This window comes from Falco rusticolus, chromosome 10 (assembly GCF_015220075.1).
Source record: "Falco rusticolus isolate bFalRus1 chromosome 10, bFalRus1.pri, whole genome shotgun sequence".
Classification (NCBI taxonomy): domain Eukaryota; kingdom Metazoa; phylum Chordata; class Aves; order Falconiformes; family Falconidae; genus Falco; species Falco rusticolus.
This window is the reverse complement of record NC_051196.1, coordinates 36292626-36311480: the sequence shown is the minus strand read 5'-3', so window position 1 is coordinate 36311480 and position 18855 is coordinate 36292626.

Below are 18855 nucleotides of genomic sequence, written 5' to 3'. Positions count from 1 at the left end.
CAAGGGATTTGTTCTGTGCTGCTTTGAAATGAAACTCAGCTGTCACTCTGGAGCATGGTTTAGGTTGTCAGACAAGATGCAGGAAGCCTGGCTTGCATTCACGGTCCCAGCCATTGTAACCTCGTGAAAAATGTGGTGTGGGTGCGTATTGGTGTCTTTCTCTTCTCTGTTTCATCTCAGTCACTGTTTCATTTTCTCCCTGTTTGACTGGTTATATTTTCTATTTTTGTATGTTTACAAAAAAAAAAAAAAAAAAAAAAAGTATTGCCTTTCCTTCTTCCCCTTATTTCTTCCTTCTTTCCATAGTTGGCACATCTTGGCTTTTCTTCTTCTCCTGTGCTGTCTCAGACTCTTCTATGACATTTGTTTTTCCACACTTCATTTTCTGACTGTTTCCGTTTCCTCTCTCCGATATGTTTCCAGGCTCTCTTTTCTGTCTTTCCTTTACACCTTATAATTTATTTTTATTATCCATGCTTTTTGCTCTCTGTCACTTCCCCCCATTTTGTCATCCTCTCCCATCTCCTCGTAATTTCTCCTGGCTCCCTCACCATACCCTTCATCACTGTTTGTTATCCCACACGTACCACAGCGTGACACCCAGACTCTTCCATGCCTGCCTGCTACCCGCACCTGCGTCCCTCCTCATGTGCTTATCTCCCTGTAGACGCTGTTAGTTGTGTTAGGACTGGGATGAGACAAGGAGTTTTTCTCCTGTTCCTGTAGGGATCTGGATACGCATGTGGTTTGTTTGCCATTCAGGCAAGGATCTGTGTGCATACCTCATCTGCAAAGGCCATTGAATAGTCTGTGGATAGTTACAGATCATACTTTTTAACTGCCTCACACTACTTTGTAATAGCATTTGATGTCTTTCATGGGTAAATGAGACCAGACTCCTCTTGGCAATGGCTCTTTGATTTTGCAGTTATGTTTGCGTGACAGAAAGCAGCTTGATCCATCCTTGGTTTTCCACATTTATATGGGGCAAGAATGTAACAATTCCAATTTATTGGAATCTATTTTTTTCTCAGTTGCAAATGCTTTCATCAGGAAACCATTGCTATTCTGAACACCTTTGCACCTTGGCTTAAGGTGTATTTTCTAAGGATGAATAAGAAAGTTAGCCTAAATAAAAGTGCTGTTATTTACAAGACTGTCACCAGTTTGAGTAGGAAGAGGTTTCTCTGCTTCTGTGACATGTTAGTATGGACAGGTAATCTAAAGGTAGCTGCGGGAAGGACAGTCTGAAGGGACAGCAAAAGGATGCACATGACCGTGCTGCTCGCTCTTCAGAGGAGGAATAACGCACATCTTTGGGCAGCGGTGCAGTGTGCAGACAGGACACCCTGCCTGAGCAAAATCAGGTTTCTGTGTTGCCGTACTTTAAGACTCAGAAGCTGTAGAGGAATGAAGGCAGGTTAATGAACATTGATAATGTACAGCTGTGGGCTGGCTTCAGGAGCGGTGGGTTGGCTGATGTAGATAAGGTGCAGCTGTGGCTGCTTCTGTTAAGAAGTTGGGCAGCCGAGAGAGGGAGAGGAGGAAGAAACAGAGAGAAGAGAGAGAGTGAGTATATGTGCGCTTGCGCCCTGGATGAGGAGAAGGCAGCAGAGGGACTGGTCTGAAGAGTATGCTGGTGTAAGATAGTAAAATACCTTGTTGCAGCTGGCTAGTTTGGAGAGTGCTGCGACAAGAAGCTTTCTGAATCAATTTAAGACATGTCTAGTTAGATATTTTCTGATCAGAAGTTTTTATAGTTTTCAGCTACAGTGTGATCTGGGAATGCAACTGTGAAATAACTAGCAACTAACAAAAATGTTTTAATAGAAGGAACATCAAAGTGGAAATTCACAGCTTATATAATTAGTATTTTTAAAATGGAATAGATTATTATAGGCAAATATATCCTTATCTATACATGACAAAATGATAAAAGTAATTAAAAATAGAGTAATGAAGTGCCTGAAACATCATGATAGGATAAGGCTTGAACAAAACAATTGGCCATGAAAGAGTTTCTTTGCAGAAGAGCTATCATCTCTCAGTGAGGCTTCTCATTCCCTTACATACGAGGTCCTGATTCTTCCTGAGAACTGATCACTTGGTTGAACAGATTATATCTGATCTGGTTCTTGTCTTTTTATGGGAATAGATATAACAAAAATCTCAGAAATACCACGTTTTTGCACACCTGGCTTTGCAAAAATTAGTGGGAAGCAGTTTAAAATTATTACATCTCTTGCTGCTGGTTCTGTGGAGTTGGGCTGCTATAAAATTAGATTTTCTTTTTTTTCTGTAATAATTAATGGAAGAGATGGGTATATTTGGAGAACATTTGGAAAAACCTTAGAATTTGGAGAAGTGACACGTGAATGATGCAAGTGAAATCAATCTGATTAATGCTTTTGAATAAAAGATTGTGAATAGTCGCATTGCATTTTGGTAAAACCATGCTACATCTTTCCAGAAGAATGTCTTTTTTTTTAGGCTTGAGATGTCTAATATTTAATGGTTTATCTTCAAATCTGAGAAATAAAGAATGTTACTTCACTGGAAGCAATCACAAGGTGTAAAATCCCCCCACGCTAGAGGTTAGTACTAGATTTACCATTGTGTTTACACAACGTGAACCCGCCATGCTGCCTTTTTCTGCTGCCACACTGATGTGCTGTGCTGCCGTTGCTATTACTGTGGCGTGGCGTGTTCCTTCTCGATGCTGGGAAATTCCTAATGGAGGTTGTCTTTCACACTAATGATCTAAACCCTTTCAGCAAGGTTTGACCTTATTTCTTTACTTGCCCTAATTTTCAGAACATTGTGGCCAATACGAGATATGACTTTGTTTTGCAATTTAAATACTTTATTTCTCAGAGAAGAGCAATATAGAGAGTATGTTGATCATAGAAATATTGAAAATGTCAAAGCTTTTGGACAGGAACAATACCAGGCAAAAGATTAATTAAAAAACTTAAAAAAATAATCCATACCATCTTTCATTATGTTTATTTAATAATGGCAACCACCCATGAACAGTTAATCCTAACGTTTTTGGTTTTCTTTCACACTTAATCAGGAAGGAGTTTAACTGAAGGCTAAATATTTCAAATTTGGGGTATAAACTTACCTGGTTTGCTCCTGCTTTCATAGAAACAAGCGGTAACACTTTAGATGATATGTCCTTAGTTATAAGTTTCTTTTCTTGCCTGAAAAATAAAGACAGCAAAGGCAAACCAGGTAGAGCATTAGGAATAATGCCAGGAAGAAGGGAGAAGTAGTGATGTAAATGTGAAGGTGGCAGCCCTGCGTTAATTACTGCCAGCAGTACGTTCTAGATATGCTACTTGTCGCATCTGTTTCAGCTTGGATCACGTGCGTCTGTGATAGGTTTTCAGGACTTTAAGTTGTAAATGTTTTTAGGGAAGGGATTTTCATTACTCTTTGAAGTACCTGCTGTATTTCTGATCACTGCAAAACTAATATATGGTGCATCACTGTGCCTCAATATGTCAAATCTATGCACTACATACATACACTCTCTCTACGTAAAATGAGGTTTGGGAGGTGCTTTGATATTTTACATTAAATTCTTACATTCTTTGCATTTTAAATTATAGGCTTTAATGACAGTCATGACCAACCTATGAAAGGAAAAATAATATTAAATAGCTAATTCGCGTTCTACATCCACAGCTTGCTTGGCCATGTTACAGTCATAAAAATTTTCACACCTTAGTGATTTACTGTGCTTTGAGGGATGTATCTAAGCACTCAAACAACCTGTGCTGTTGATGTCCTAAATAAATTTTAATTGTTCTACAGCATCTACTTTCTCACTAAGCACAGAAAAGGCTTTACAGTACCCCATAATATTCAATTAACATTCCTACATTCCTGTCTGTTGGAACAACGTTTTGTATCAGTTCTCAGCTGTGCTGCTGACTGGTTTAGGATAAATTGGTATGTTTTTTGTTGCAAAGGAGTTTGAAAGGGAGGGAAAAAAATCCCTCACAAAACCAGCATTACAATATTTTTTTCTTCCCTTTTATTTTTTTTTCTCCCACTTAAAATTTAAATCTACTGGAAATGAAGACTATTGATCTAACTGCCCTACAAAAAATTCTCTGAGCTTGTCATCCTTGTTCAACAAATGGAGTGAATGTTTTCAGAAACTTGCCAGAATTAATCTTAAATTGTAAAGCTTCTTTAGTGTTTGTGCAAAAGCCACAAAACTGTGTGCACGTGATGTCAAGCTTCACATTTAAAGACCTGTTCATTAAATTCTTCAAATATTCAGAACTCCCACCTTCTTCTTTTCTATACAAGAAAGGCCACAGATATCTGATCCTTGTTAATACCATTAGTGTCTTTACAGGTTTCAAAATTATATGCACATCATAAAACCATCTTGTATAGGTCTGAATGTGCACAACGTAGAATGTTTATAAGAGTTGCTGGTAAAGGTAGAGGTTAACAAAAGTGTTGGAAGCAGCTTAGAAAAAGAGATCTAGCATTCAATGAATTCACTCCTGAAACAGCAAACAAGTTTTAACTTGCCACAATGAAGAAACTACTTATTTTCCCCCTATAATATCGAGAATTTGAGGCCAGTATGAGACAAAACTCTAAAAGCAGTAAAAGTATGTTTCACATCAAAAGATATTTTTAAGTCTTAACTGTCCAGTTTCTAAAGGCAAACTGGTAATATAAAATGCAGAAGGAAAACATTATCTTGCCCATAAAGGAAAGTTGCACAAAGCAATATTTTAACTACAATTTGTCTCCTTTTTTAATATAGTTATCTTTTATTTCGCAAAAACTGGTAAGTAGTTATTGCTCTTCATGTTTCAACTGATCGGTGCTGCTATTTTTATAGTAAATGGTATCTATTTATGCATGCATATAAGCAGAGTATCTAAAGCATAGATTTCTCCAATGCCTGTATTTTCGTTTTATCTTGCTAAACAAAACTGTATCACACCTACAGTTCTCGCTGGAACTATATCTTCCTAAAATATTTTGCTGCAACTTAGGAAAACGGTAAAAAAAGAAATTTATTCTGAATAAAAGCAAAAGATCCTGTTAAATAACAAATAACTTACTCACCCTTGTCATGTAGCTGAGGAGAATGTACTTTCAGCCAGATTTGAAAACCGTAGCTGAAGCGCTGTACATTGACTGGCAATCCTGGCTTTTCTCATTGCTAGAAATTTCACTGCAACTCAAGTGAAGTTAATCCTGCTGAGTCCTTTGATTTATCTAGAGCTTCCTAAGTAACTCAGGTTTTAAGGCTTTTCTATGGATTTATTTTTCTTAAAAATAACACTCTGAGGAAGAGGTGACTAAAAGCTGCTGTAGCATTAAGGCACCCTGGCATTGTAGGATCAGCCTGAGGGCAGCAAGAAACAGCAGAATATGCTCAATACGTTTTGTCCAGCCGCGTTAGAAACGAATCTCCAAGTGCATTCACCACGTACCTTTCTTACAGGCCTTCTGCTGTCTGTGTCTTTAATGTTCTGGTCCTGCTTCCTTCTCATACAGACCAGAAGTTAACCTTCAACCAGTGAATTAAAGATGTGAGGTCTTGCTTATATATAATATCCAAGACAGATCGGCAGGGGTGGTACTTTGAAAGGGTTATAATTTTTTTTCCTCCCTCTCCAACGCAATGTCAAATGGGACTTACAGCTGTGGGCCCGCGTGGGCCTTGTGCTTACGCAGTAAAAGCTGATGTGCCAGGTACGTGAGACACAGGAGACCCCGTGTGCGGTTCTAGAGGAGCAAAGCGCTGATAACAGTTTAGTTTTTCTGTGTACAGTCCTGTTTCTACAACTGTAACCTGCTCATTCCTCATTGTGCACCTTTGGTATTGGCAATTATTAAAAGGTAAAAGCAAAGGCCTGAAGGCTATACTCAGTACTGTCCTGACAGCAGGTTACTTCCACAGACCCATCGTAGGGGGAGGCCTATTGCTTTGGTACCCGCCTTTCTGGAGGCGTGAAAAGGCAGAATGTTTGGTCTAACGGGGCTTCCAGGTTTTCCAAAACCCCTCAAAACCTAGGTTTAGCTAACCAGCTGTCTCCCCTCCTCCTGAGGCATGAGGTCTCATGGCCTCCAGAGCCAGAGTCCCCTTTTCACCACACAACGGTGAGCAACGGCAATGGAACCTTTGAGCATCCAGGGCTATAGTCAAGCCATGGAGCACTGGGTTTCTGCCACATGAGTGGGGGTTTAAAAAAGGTCAGTGAGTTTCAGGGGACTGTAAAGAAGGCAAATGCCTCTTGCTGCCCCTTTTGCTGGGTTCCCTGGCCAGGAGGTTCTGATTTAGCCCTGGTGCTCCTCCACCTCGGATGACATTGGCCAGTAGTACAGTGTGCAGCTGCTTCTCTTTTGCCCCCTTCTACAGTTGGAAACCTCTTTCTCCCCCAACAGAAGAGTGTTTCCCTCCCTCCTGCTCCCAGGGCACACACAGATACCATATGTGCTGCAGCTCCGCCAGCAAATTGCTCAGGAAACACAGGAACACTGGCTGTTAGGGAGGGAGGAGGGAGAGCGCAGCCTGGACCTAGCTGCTCCTCTTTTCCCACTCCTAGAGCAGGGGAGCCTGCTCTGGTAGCATGTCATGGCCTGCAGGCAGGTGTGTCAGGGTCAAGCACTGCAGACAAGGGTCTGACCTGGCCATGTGGAGTAGCCGGGTGAGCTGCGAGGTTATGGCAATGGACACCCAGCTGTGCGGGGCCTGGCTGCAATGTGTGGTGGGTGTCGTGCTGCTGCGGTGGTGGTGCGTCACCCGTCCTTCCATGGAAAGTGTTGTCAGCTGTGTGCTCTACAGCGACTGTGTCCTGAGCCGGGGCTGTGCCTGGGCACGGCTGACTGTGGGCTTCAGGGATGAGGCCAAAAGCCTCTTGAGTTGGGGAGCCTGTGGAAGAGCCCACGGCTGTTTGTACAGACTGATTCTTCAGGTGTTCAGATTGTACAAGCCATGCTCACGTAAAAGGGTGCAGATAATGCTACAGGAATTGTACTCCTTTCTCCCTTTGTCTTCTCCTCCTTGGTCATCGTCCTCAATGTGTGAGCCAAGGGCTGGGAGGAAATGCTGCTCTTCACAGCGGCCAAATGGATCTTGTATTGATGAAATCAAGGGGATGATGCCAGGACAAGGGGAGAGGAAGAAGTCTGGAGCTACAGCATCCAAACAGATTCCTGCTTCCCTGGTGGCTGGGGATGGCATCTCAGTGAAGTGAGTCCTGCTTCTGCAAGACCTGCTTGGCTGATGGTCCATCTGCCTCTGCTGACGGGGCTTGGGGTAGGTTCTGCTCTTACACTGCCCTTTCTGCAGCTCTGCCTTTCTCAAGTGTACAGTTATTTAAATGAATGGAAATTTTTGTTAAGCAATTACTAAGCGTGAATAAGCATTGTACAGTCTTAAAAACCTTTTCCTCATTTTAACTGCACGTAAAACTTGTTGATTTTTGTTTTAGCTAGGGGCATGACAGCAGGACTGGGCTGAAAGCACCGCACATGGAGAGCTGGGCTTTTTCACAGTCCAGAACGTACCACACAGGCTGCGAGAGCATGTCAGTGGATGCTAAGTGTGGGGACTGGAATTACACATGTAAGCAATCTATTCATTCAAGTTTTCCCAAGAAGAAAATAAGAAAACAGAACAACTTGAAGCAGATAAACACTTAAAGTTTGGAACCTTAATAAGATGGTGGAATAACGTTTTGGACATTATTTCAGTAAGGAGAAATTTCTGGGGTCTTTTTCTTAAGGTTTAGGGCAGTGCAGGCTCTTGGACATATGATTCTCAACAGCTGGAAGTAAGGCTCGCAGCAGAAGAAAATGTTCTCTGTTATCTAGTTACAAAATTTTTTTGGAACAACTTTTGTTAAAAGCTGTTCAGACGGAGAACCAAGAACAGATAACACTGAATTTACACTTTAACTGGAGTTTAATTTGGAAATGCAACAATGTAAAATCCTCATTTCATTTCTAAGGGAAACAGTGTAATTTTTCTTCCATTTCAGCATTATCCCTGCTTTTTGCTTTTGTTTTAGTTTATCTGGTTTGTGTCGGGCTGAACCTGGCCTAATGTATGGCCAGCATATAGCCTTGCCAGAGCCAGTTGGAGCCTCCTTACAGTTGCCTGAAACCTCATTTGTTTTAGCTTCCTGTGACAGTGATTACACAGGGAATCTCCCCTAGGGAATTTGGTTGTATATTTACAAAACGTGCGTCTTAAGTTGTATACTAGAAGAAAATTAAGCTGAGAAGGGCACTGTCATGATTTTGTCACTGAGGCAATTTTAAGCAAAATCTCATTTATTTTTTTTTTTCTAAAGTGTTTTAATTCTGACTGTATTAAGATGCAGTCTCACTTCCCTCCACAAGCTATATATTTTTTTACCACCCCCTTTCACACAACGTAATTATATTGTTTAATTTTTCTGTTTGCCTAGAAGTAATAATATTTAGTATTGAGTAAAAATATTTAATTTTGAGGGCCAGGTCTTCAGGTGATGGAAGTTAATAGGTCCAAATGCAGTTGACATTTTAAACCATCTGTAAATTTTTACCTCAAGGTTCTTTGTAGCTGGTGCAGAAACTCCTAATCCTCCCAGTTTGAAAAGTCTCACTGCAAATGGGCTCAGAGGACCAGCTTTGAAACAAGAAAAGACTAAGTCTGAAACAAAAATGTCTTTTTTTTTCTTCTTTTTTTTCAGGATGACCTAGTTAACTCCACAACCCTATCAAGATCTCCAAGAAAGTTTTTGCCTTTGTGCTTATGTGAAGACTAAATGGTAAAATCTTTATGGCCAGGACACCCTATGTTGCCTATCTTTTTTGAACAGTTCTTCTGGTATTTACCATCTTTGCCTAGCTTTCTTTTTAATTAGGGTGGGATCACTAAGATAAAAAATAATGTCTGAATAAAACATACCAGAAATCTTGCTGAGAATTATGCATATTGCATAGGAAAAAAGCAGCATATAGCAGAGGAAACTTCAGTGCCTTCTCCTTGAACACCTTTAGCAGTTTGTTTCAGGACCCATTGTAGCTCCTGTTGGGGGGTGTGTGTGTGTATATTTCCTCTTGACACTGTAGAAGAAAAATCCTTTTTGTCTGAGTAATTTCTGCCTTCACAAGCCTGTGATATGAAGGTGTGTGTATTAGTCCGGTTGCCTGACACTACAGCTGGATTCTGGGCACTCGAGGTGAGTTCTGCAAGGTGGAAGGGCACCGTCTGGGTGAAGACACAAATGCGCTCCTTGAAACCGAGATGTTTGATGGGTATAGGTGTGTTTGTCAAATACATACTCTGGAGTACTTGCTGAGTATCTAATGCAGGTGTTACCGGGGCATTGGGTGTGAAGGCAGGCTAACACTTTGTCCAGGGGGCCAGGTAGCTTCCGATATTCTCCCTGCAGCTGCGCTGCCCTAGCACTGCTCAGGGTTTCTGCCAGGTGAGTGCTGCTGGAAATTTCCTTGTCCAGATGGAACACTTCCCAGCTGCGTACCTATCCCTGGTGGAGACCAGGCCAGGAAGCTTCCAGGAGCCTCTTAGAGAGTGCTGGCAGTCCACTGTCAGGAGAGTTAACACAGGGGTGTAATGCACAGACTTGGTTTGGACAGCATTGGCTGTCCACGACATTGTGTATTTGGAAACACTAGGTACAAGTGTGCTTGCAGTACCATCGGAACTGAGGGCAAATTAAATAGCTGCTTTATTCTAAAATTTGCTATAAGACAAAGGAACATGGATTGTCTTCATCATCTTAAAGAAGATGTAGAAGTTAATGAGCTTGTGGGAAGTCAGATGAGAAGTAGATGTACTGAGGTTTTGATCTTTCCTCTGAACAGACGATGTCAAGCAACTGGCAGACACTGTTGCTGTTGGCTCCAGCAGAGATTTCTGTGGTTGATTGGCACCACAACACTACCAGGTGGACAAAATAGTTGCATCTTGGAAAGGGACAATTCATGAAGCCTTATAAAATAGTTGTGTAACTGTAAATGCCATGGGCAGAGCAGGCTGTGTAGCCCAGTGACACCTCCTGCACTTTGTAGCACATTCTCCTCCCACTGTGGCAATTAAGATTTAGTGCCTATAGCTCTAAATTAATTACCATATTCTCCTTTGCTTTATGCAGGAAGTAACTATTTTTTTACCTTTCCAATCATGTAATAGTTCTGCTTACATAGTTTTTCTCTCAATAATATAACATCCCATTCCTCTAGTCTGTGAGCTGCCCTTCCAGTATTACAGTGAAAGTGACTAAGAAACTTTTTTTTTTTTTTTTTTGTTCTTTCGAACTTCCCATCACATCAGTTTTAAAATCCTGGGATAATTTCATTGTGCCAGGGTGCTCAGGTCAGTATTCCTGGGGCTCCCCCCATGTCCCCTGGGACCCCATGTCTGCTCTAGTCCTGGCACTGGTGCTGGGCTGGGGGTGCCTGTGACAGCTCTGTCCTGCCTGTTTGCCTGCCTTAGGTGCTGTGCAGGTGTGAGAATAGTGGAGACCTTGAAGACAGAAGTAGAAGCAGAAGGGATACAGCTCGGGGAGCCCTGTTGCAGTGTGGCTGTGGACTGGTGGGTCTGCACATGGCTGTGGTGGTGCTTGCAGAGTGTGGCACAAGGGTGGTGGCCCCAGCTGGGGTGTTGCTGTATCACCTGCGTGGCACAGTGCTGGTACGCTGAAGGCATCACCTTTTACCTCTGCAGGACACCAGGCAGCCGTGCCTCCCAAAAAGAGCAGGCAGGAAGTGCCTTTCTGAAGCATTTCCACATTTATATCTTCTATTCATCATCCAGTTCTTCTCAGAACCAGAGATCTTCTGTGAAGTGTGTTGTCTGGTTTTAGCTAAATGTGCTCCTCTTTGCCTCCCGACTAAAAGATAACCAGATGCATTCCCATAAGGGCTTTTTGAATGGGATGTGCTTCTCTGGATTTCCAGATGATTCCTAGGGTTGTAAGTCTTATTTATAACTACTGTCATCCATAAAGTTAAATTTCATTGAATGAGAAGTTTTACATAGCAGAAATGTGTGTTTGGTTTCTTCTGTGGCAATGGAAAAAATGTTAGCCATTGCCAGGAAATTATGATGACTATATGGCCAGTGGCAGGTCCTCCCTTAGTGCTTTGTTGGGAGCTGGGAAGAGCAAAAGGCTCACCTGAGGCTTGTACATGCCAGTTTGAGAGCTCAAGCCGGTCAGCTACAAAGCACATTGTTTCTCTTTCTGTAAATGATTAGAAACTATAAAAATAATATGATAGATTTCACTGAAGGGAGGTTTCTCAGTTTTACTGAGTGGATAAATTAAAGCTACTGTTCTCTTTGTTGTTTAGGACAGGGTGCCTGTATTTAATGGTTGGACTCGATGATCTTAAAGACCTTTTTCAACCTAATGATTCCTGTGCAGAAATCTGGGAGTAACGCACAGGGAGTAGCAAACTTTGAGTGGGAAGAGGTGTGTTTGGATGGGCGCAGCTCTCTCCCTGGTGTTGGGCAGTGTGAGAGGAGGTGCTGCTCCCACACCAGCTGGGCTGCCTGATGCCTGGGACTCACTGGTCCTGCAGTGCTCCACCACAAATGCATTCATGAACAACAGACATCTTCACCTTGCTGTACATAAACGCACAGCCATTTCCCTGGCTGCAGGCAGTCCAGCTGGAAATACCTCTGCTGCACTGGGTGCATCGCCAGCTCTAGGAAATCCACCGCAGTTACCTAATTTCACCAACCTCTCTTCCCTATCTTCCACCAGAACTCAAATTGCAGGGGAAAAACAGGGCATGCAGCCCCACAGATCTGGGAAAAATAGATTACTTAGCAGAAGCTTCACTGGACCTGGTGAAGGTGAAAAAAAGTGAAAAACCTTCACTTTTCACTATAAGCTCTGATTTTATTTAGGTGGAGCTTTACAGCAAAAACTTTAGTGAAGTGTTCTCAACTGAAACGCGATGTCTGTTAGTGCCTACAAAACGCTGCCTGCGTTTTTATGCTGCACTGTGACTATGAGACTGTAGGGTCTCATAGACTGAGTTAATTTTGGTCATCTCTCCCGGCTCAGAGAACACATATTTTACAGCTCTGTCAATTATAGCAATTATGTTTGGTGTTATACTGTATTCAAACTGTTTGCTGAACAGCAAAAAAGTAAAAAAAAAAAAAGTAGCAAAAAAAGGTTAAGCATATGACTTCTTAGGAATATAACTTGTAGCATAGAGTTACTTTTCTTCTTTTTTAACCTTGTGAAAATTGAAAAATTTCCCGTTTCTATTGAAAATCATCAGTAATTAAGAAGGCACATGATTACAGTGTTAAAAAGAAATATCTCTCTCTTATTAAAGCATGTTTCATCTCAAGGGTACTCATGTTTCTGAGGGCGAATATGAAAGTCCAAAAGATATTGATTTCACCTATAAAGCAGTTGCGTACTAATGTATGCAACCAAAGTATATAAATAAAGTGCTTCTTTTAAACAGGAGAATTTGATGAATTCTGTTTATTTTCTATCTGACTTTTGTGTTAGTTCACAAATATGACTCTCATGGGACTCGGTGCAGCTTTGTTAATGCCTGCTTAAATAAAGAGACCATAAGTATGGAAGACTACATGTAGGTCAGCTCATGCCCTTCACGAGTAAGGGATTTACTCAACACTTGAGTTCCTTTGTTCTCCTCTGTTATCTTCACATTTCACATGCAGCTGACTGTTGGGTGTCCTGCACAAGCCTGATGGGAACAGGATGTTTTACCTCCTGCCTCAGTTGCATGGTTTGATGCTACACGTTCTGCTTACCCTCCCCAAAGCCGTGCTTTAAACTCGTTGGTGAGAAGTTTGTCGTTCTGGAAACATGAGGTCAGCCTCAGAATTTCTAGAAAAAGTTCCCCTGCTTTGAACAGAATGTCTGCAGCTGGTGTGTAGGTACTATCTCCCCTTTTTACCTGCAGCTTTTAAAGCAACAGGTAAAAATGCTTCATACTCAGTCAGAAACTGCAGTCCTTATGGATAGAATTCATGTAACTAAATGTAGATGTCAACAACTAAGCTAATCAAACAACAATTCTTTTACTGTCAAAAGACAGAAAATGATGCATTTATAGTATCTTTTCCTAAAAGGAACATCTGATATAGTTTGGATGAGTCATACCCCGGAAATATCTGGTTTTCTTCTCTGGATAAAAAGACGCATTTGCAGATGTCTAGACTGATTCAAGCAATGCAATTAATGTGGAAAGCTTGTGTCAATAGAAAACATTTTGGAAAGCCTAAGTGAATGTATGCTCGTTAATGAAGCAGCAAAGAATAAGTCTAACAGGAATTTTCTGTTAGGCAGATGTTGAGCAGCAAGAGGTAGTGTTACAATACCTAGTTCTTTAAGGCAATGCCTGGCAAATGATTCATTGTATTTGTAGGTATCAGTGGTTATAGTCTTTCTATGAAATTTATGAGACTTATAATAACTTGGAATTTGGCTGTCTGACAATGTAGATAGTGAGTGAAGTGCAGAAAAACTTCAAAGATTGAGTTTACAGATACAGAACTAATAGATTTATTGGAACATGTTTAGTAAGCACTTGGGAAATGGAATTACCGTGTTAATTTCTGGATTCTGTGGTCTTCCTAGAATCCAGAACAATGTTTATCCCATTTTTTTCTGTTCTTAAAATGAAAACATTATTAATGTCTTTGGATGAAGTTTTGAAAGGCTTGATTTATCAAGGTTTATTAAAGATCTGAGTGCTTGGAAAGGGCAACAGAAGGAAAATACTATCACCATTTTAGGCTGACTATCCATAGCAGCATCTGGCCTTGATATCCTCCTAGATCTAGGATGGATAGATTCTGGTGTTTGAAACCCTGCTGTGGGAAGGTCACATTCCCCTCCAGATGTTACATAAAGCTCTTCGTTCAGTTGACTTACAGACTGGAGGTGGCATCTCCTTATAACATGTCAGTTTGAAATGGTAGTCTTTGAGTCTGAGGGCAGGGTTTCATGGCAAAAATCTGGTAAATCCTTCAGAAATAATACTTAGGCTAAGAATGCTTTTTGTTTTCTTAGTTTGGTTCTTCGCGAAGAAGTCAATGCTTTATTGTTGTTCTCTTAATAAATGACACGTTTTTTTCTTGTTTCTCCTTCCTTAAAGGGCTCAATTTTGTTAAATGTTGCAGTGTTTTGTCTAGGTTGCCTCTCTTGCCCCGTGGGGGTGTAGGTTTTCTTCAGGATGGGCAAATTAACTAAGGCAAATACTAACTTCACCATAGAAGGCACATGGAGCCCAGTATCATTTCTGTGCTCAGAACAAAGATAATTTAATTTTTATCTTTTTATTTTTTAGGAAGAGCAGATCTAGAGGCTGATCAGAAAAACATGCAGATCGTGGGGATTGCTTTCCTTTTTAGAGCAATTCCACTGGCTGAACTGCATATAGAGCTTCTAGGTAGGTAAATTGTCACAGAGTGGAAACTCAGGACAATCAGAAATGCAATCTGAGCAAGCAAATAACTTTATTCCTTGTCTGACAGATAGACAGTTTGGCCCAGATTGCATGGCTGTAAGTGTGGAAGGCAAATTAGTCAGATTAGGTTCATTACATGTAGAGCAGATGGAGAATGGATACATCTAAATTTAGAGGTGTAGTGCAAGATCTGAGCAGGGGAAGGTGGACAGAAGCAGAATTTACTTTTTAGTAGCAGTGAGATTCCCTAAAGCCACCTTTTCTCCAGTCTCAACAAGCCCAGGTCCCTCAGCATCCCCTCACTCAAGACAAATTTGAGTGTTGGTCTGTGGGTTTTGCCCTTACCTGTTACGAAGGTGAGGGTGATGAAGGAGCTTTAGTGACATACAGACCTTGCTATAACTTGATAAGGTAACCTTTATGCAGGGAGAGAAAGAAGCTTGAACGTTCCTATTCTGGCTTAAAGTTATTGATATGGCAAGAACACAGATATTTTTCGGACACAAAAACTTTATTTTAAATGGAAAAAAAAACCCAAACAAGGAAGACAGAGGGCAGAAACGCCACTAGTGAGGTTGTCAGCATAGACCTGGGCAAGATGCCTGTGCAGTGCAGGTTGCACAATACTGCAACTCAAAGAAGCAGAACTTAAACCCAAGCAAAATTGGAGCAGCATCCCAACTAGCTAGCTTCATGTTTTTATATTAGTGTGTTTATTCTACGGAGGTCCTCTCAGTCCTCCCTCTAGGTGGAGCTTGTTGTAAAATGCTCTAGGAAGCTAAAAAAAACAAGTGTTTTCAGGTCATAGTTTGTTCTGGTCATAGTTGTTATGATTATGAAATTTAATTCGCACTCCTATTGTCTCAGCCTTCATGCCTTTGAAGTTGCAGATGTTTATAACTTTGCTATCAAGGAGACCAAACTGCACCAAAGATCCTGAGAGGAAATAAGAGAAATAAACCCTCTCTCACCCAGCACCGAACAAAATGAAGCCCGCGGACTCCATGGGGCCAGCAGCGTGTGCGCAGTGAGCAGTGCCCTGCAGCATGCATGGCTGGGAGCTGCCCTGTCCTGGCTGCCTCCGGGTGGCTCTCACATGTCCTCTGCCATCTCCGTTGTGCTTGAAGAAAATTATGCTGTTAGTACGTGTCCAAGCAGGACTACGTTTCCAAGAACTGTCCTGGCTTTGTACCTGCTTGCCTTGTGTGTTCGCTCTCATTTCAAGGCAACCTGAGCATATTCAGGCAGTGTAAGAAAGAAGCTGGGAATTAGGATGAATAATTGAAACCCGTCATGATGGGTGTCAGGTGGGGAGAGCAGAGAGGGGTCCCCTGCTCTGATCTCCTGAATGGACTTTGCTTAGACCTCTAGAGAATGAGCTGTCCTTGGGAACAGGAGGAAGATCGTCCTCTTACAAAGCCTGGAAAGAGCAGGGTAGGTGTTCACGGTGGGTAAACCCCAGGGGTATAAGCGTCCAGAGGAAAACAGGGTTCAAAGACCACCTGAGCTCTGGCATGGGATTCAAGTTTGTCTCTGTTAGTGTGGATTTAGGGGCAGAAGTAATGACTTGGTTTTAAACCTAAACTTTCAGAATTATCATTTTGCAAAAATGAAAGATAAGTTGCAATATTTTCCCCAAATACAGAACAACCATGTGAATATCTAAGAACAGTAGACATCATCACCTACAAATGCAGGAGAAGTCAGCCTATCACAGCCGTTCTTTAAAGTACTTGTTAGGTAGATATGTTTGAGAAGAGATAACAAAATACTATGCAAAAAGCAAAAAAATATAAATGTTTCCAACCATTTATACTTCTGGAGAAAAAAACCATATAGTTTTCTGTAGAAAATTCTTGCTGAATTCAAGGTGTTTGATTACTATTAACTTCAGAAATAATGGAAAGAGCAGGGCAGGGAAATAAATAGACTTTATACCTAAAGTAAAGGAAGACTTGTTTTTAATGAAGTTTTGAAAGAAATTATTTTTCATGGAGATGGGACTATATGGTCCACCTTATGAAGTGGTTTGTGGGATTGAGGTAGTAGCATATAAAGAATAAAATTGCTCCTGTATTACTTATCTGAGCTTGGGTTCATACAATAGTCCCTACTGCTTTGTGTGTTTATTCAATGAAAGAAAAGTTCAATGTTTTTTAAGCATGCATTTTAAACTTGATCATTGATTACAATTTTATAGAGCGAAAATTTAACCTCTCAGTCAGTTTTGTAGTAAAACTCCACACTGAACTGAGTGAATGCCACACCAAGCTGAGTGATAAATAGAGCATTATTTGTGAAGCATGAATTGAGGGAGAAAGAAATTATGGTTCTTTGCCTCTCCTCAAAGACAGAAATACACGAAACTGAGAGAGACATAAAGCAGTTCTTTGAACTTCAAAAATACTGCTTAAATAGATTTCTGCTGAAGACAAAAAGTTTACAGGCTACAGCAGGAAGAGAAACATCTGCTTGTGGATGGCAGCTGGGAACTGAACATGTACCACAGTAGGACAACATCTGGAAGTGACACAGTGCGGGGTCTCCCTGTGGAAAAAAGGAGATTTTATAGTATCTATGTAAGGAATATATCATTTGAAAACAGATTCAGCAGTGTGACTACTGGGAAACCAGTGTTGCTTTTGCTGTCCCTTCTTCGTGGCACGTGTATGTAAATAAGCAAACCTTGAAATCTTTCGATGTTTTACAGTAGCTTCTCCACTGTGAATTCTCAGTTGTTGAGGATGATTAAAGTTCATATAATTTATGGAGCCTTCTGCCTTTAAAAACAATAAACCGAAAGACTTTCTGATGTGTTTGTTTCTTTAGAAAGATCTCTGCCTTGGCTTTTGAGAAGCATACTTGGACGAGTCTCTTGGAAAACTGGTGGAAATGGAATACTGGCAGCTGAAACGTGTGGGACTTGCCCAGCACCGTCACTGGTGGTTCTGTGAGCTGTGCCACAGCTCTGCTTGAGCTCTGCAAACAGCTGCTGGTAACCTGCTGCTGGAAGCTCCGTTCCCCTTCCTAAAGCCATGCTGTGCAGGTGCTGAGCTTTGGTTCAGGTTTGTGTCCCTTTGACAGTTTAAGGTCTCTCAGCATCACCCCTGAGACAAATTCTTAGTCTGAATTTTCATTTCACTTTTACTCCATTGGTGTCCAAGGAGTATATACCACGTACCTTCATTGCCTAGCGCAGCGAGAGGTGTGGGAGCAGCAAGGAGCATGGGCATGGGAGCTGAGAGCTGCCCTGTCTGGCCTTCTCGCCCCAGCCCCTGTTGGTTACTCTCCAAGTAATTCAAACACTGATCTCAAAAAGAGAATTTAGCATTTGCTGACCCTTAATCCCAGCTTCACAATTACTCCACTGCCACCAGCCCAGCTGTTGTTCGTCAAGATGAAGTGGTTTAAACCACAGTGCGGTTTGTTTGTTTTCTGTGGTTGCTTTTCCCCCCCCTCTTAAGTTGAAGTATGAAATAAATTTTCCTGGAATAGGAATAGTCATTTTCAAAACTGTGCTTGCCAGGAGGAAAATTGCTCTCCATTCCACATGGATACCCCTCTGGTGCTGACTGGTGTGTGCTGAAATGCTCACAATCAAGAGAACTGAGCATTAGGTCAAATTCAAACTTCATAATGATGGCACAAGAGATGTGTCAGAAGGGAGCCCCCTAGGGCGTCCTGCTCCAGACACTTCAGCATCGCTTTCTGCAGTCACACTCCTCTTGAAACATCCTAGTTTATGTTTATTTGTGGTCACTTGAGACGTACTTGTTGAGGGGTCCTTGCTTGGTGGTGGTGGCAGGTAGTCTACTTATCTTGAGAGCAGTCCAAGACAAACTGTTGTGCAATACAGCGTGGTGGGTGTTGCTCTTCCTTATTTTGCCAAGGCATGAGTGTGCTTGGTGCCTTTAGAAACAGAAAAACAACTGCATGTCTGCAAAAGACTTTTAACCAGAATGTTCGAAGTTTTGCTCCTGAGCAGCTCATGTGTCTTGTGTTTGGAGGTTACTAAATGAACAGCTGGTTTTATTTTTCAAAATGGGGAGGAGGGGGCACTTACACACTTTCAGGCCCCTTTCACCAATTTGGCATGTTTTCAGGTAATATATACCAGAATATCAAGTGATCCCTGTTGGCTGGATACAGCCAGTTCAGCTATCTGACATCAATAAAAGCACCATAGTTGGATACTCTGAGTTAGACACACAAGAGGGGTTATATTCCAGCTGCCTGAACTGAACACTCTGTTCTCCTGGAGCTGTCAGAGCCCTGGATAGGTCTAGCGTGGCCTGAAGTACCTCTGGTAGGCTAGTTCTGCATGAACTGCACAGGACTTATCGTCAGACATACTTATAGTCAAAGAAAAGGTATCTGGAATCACCG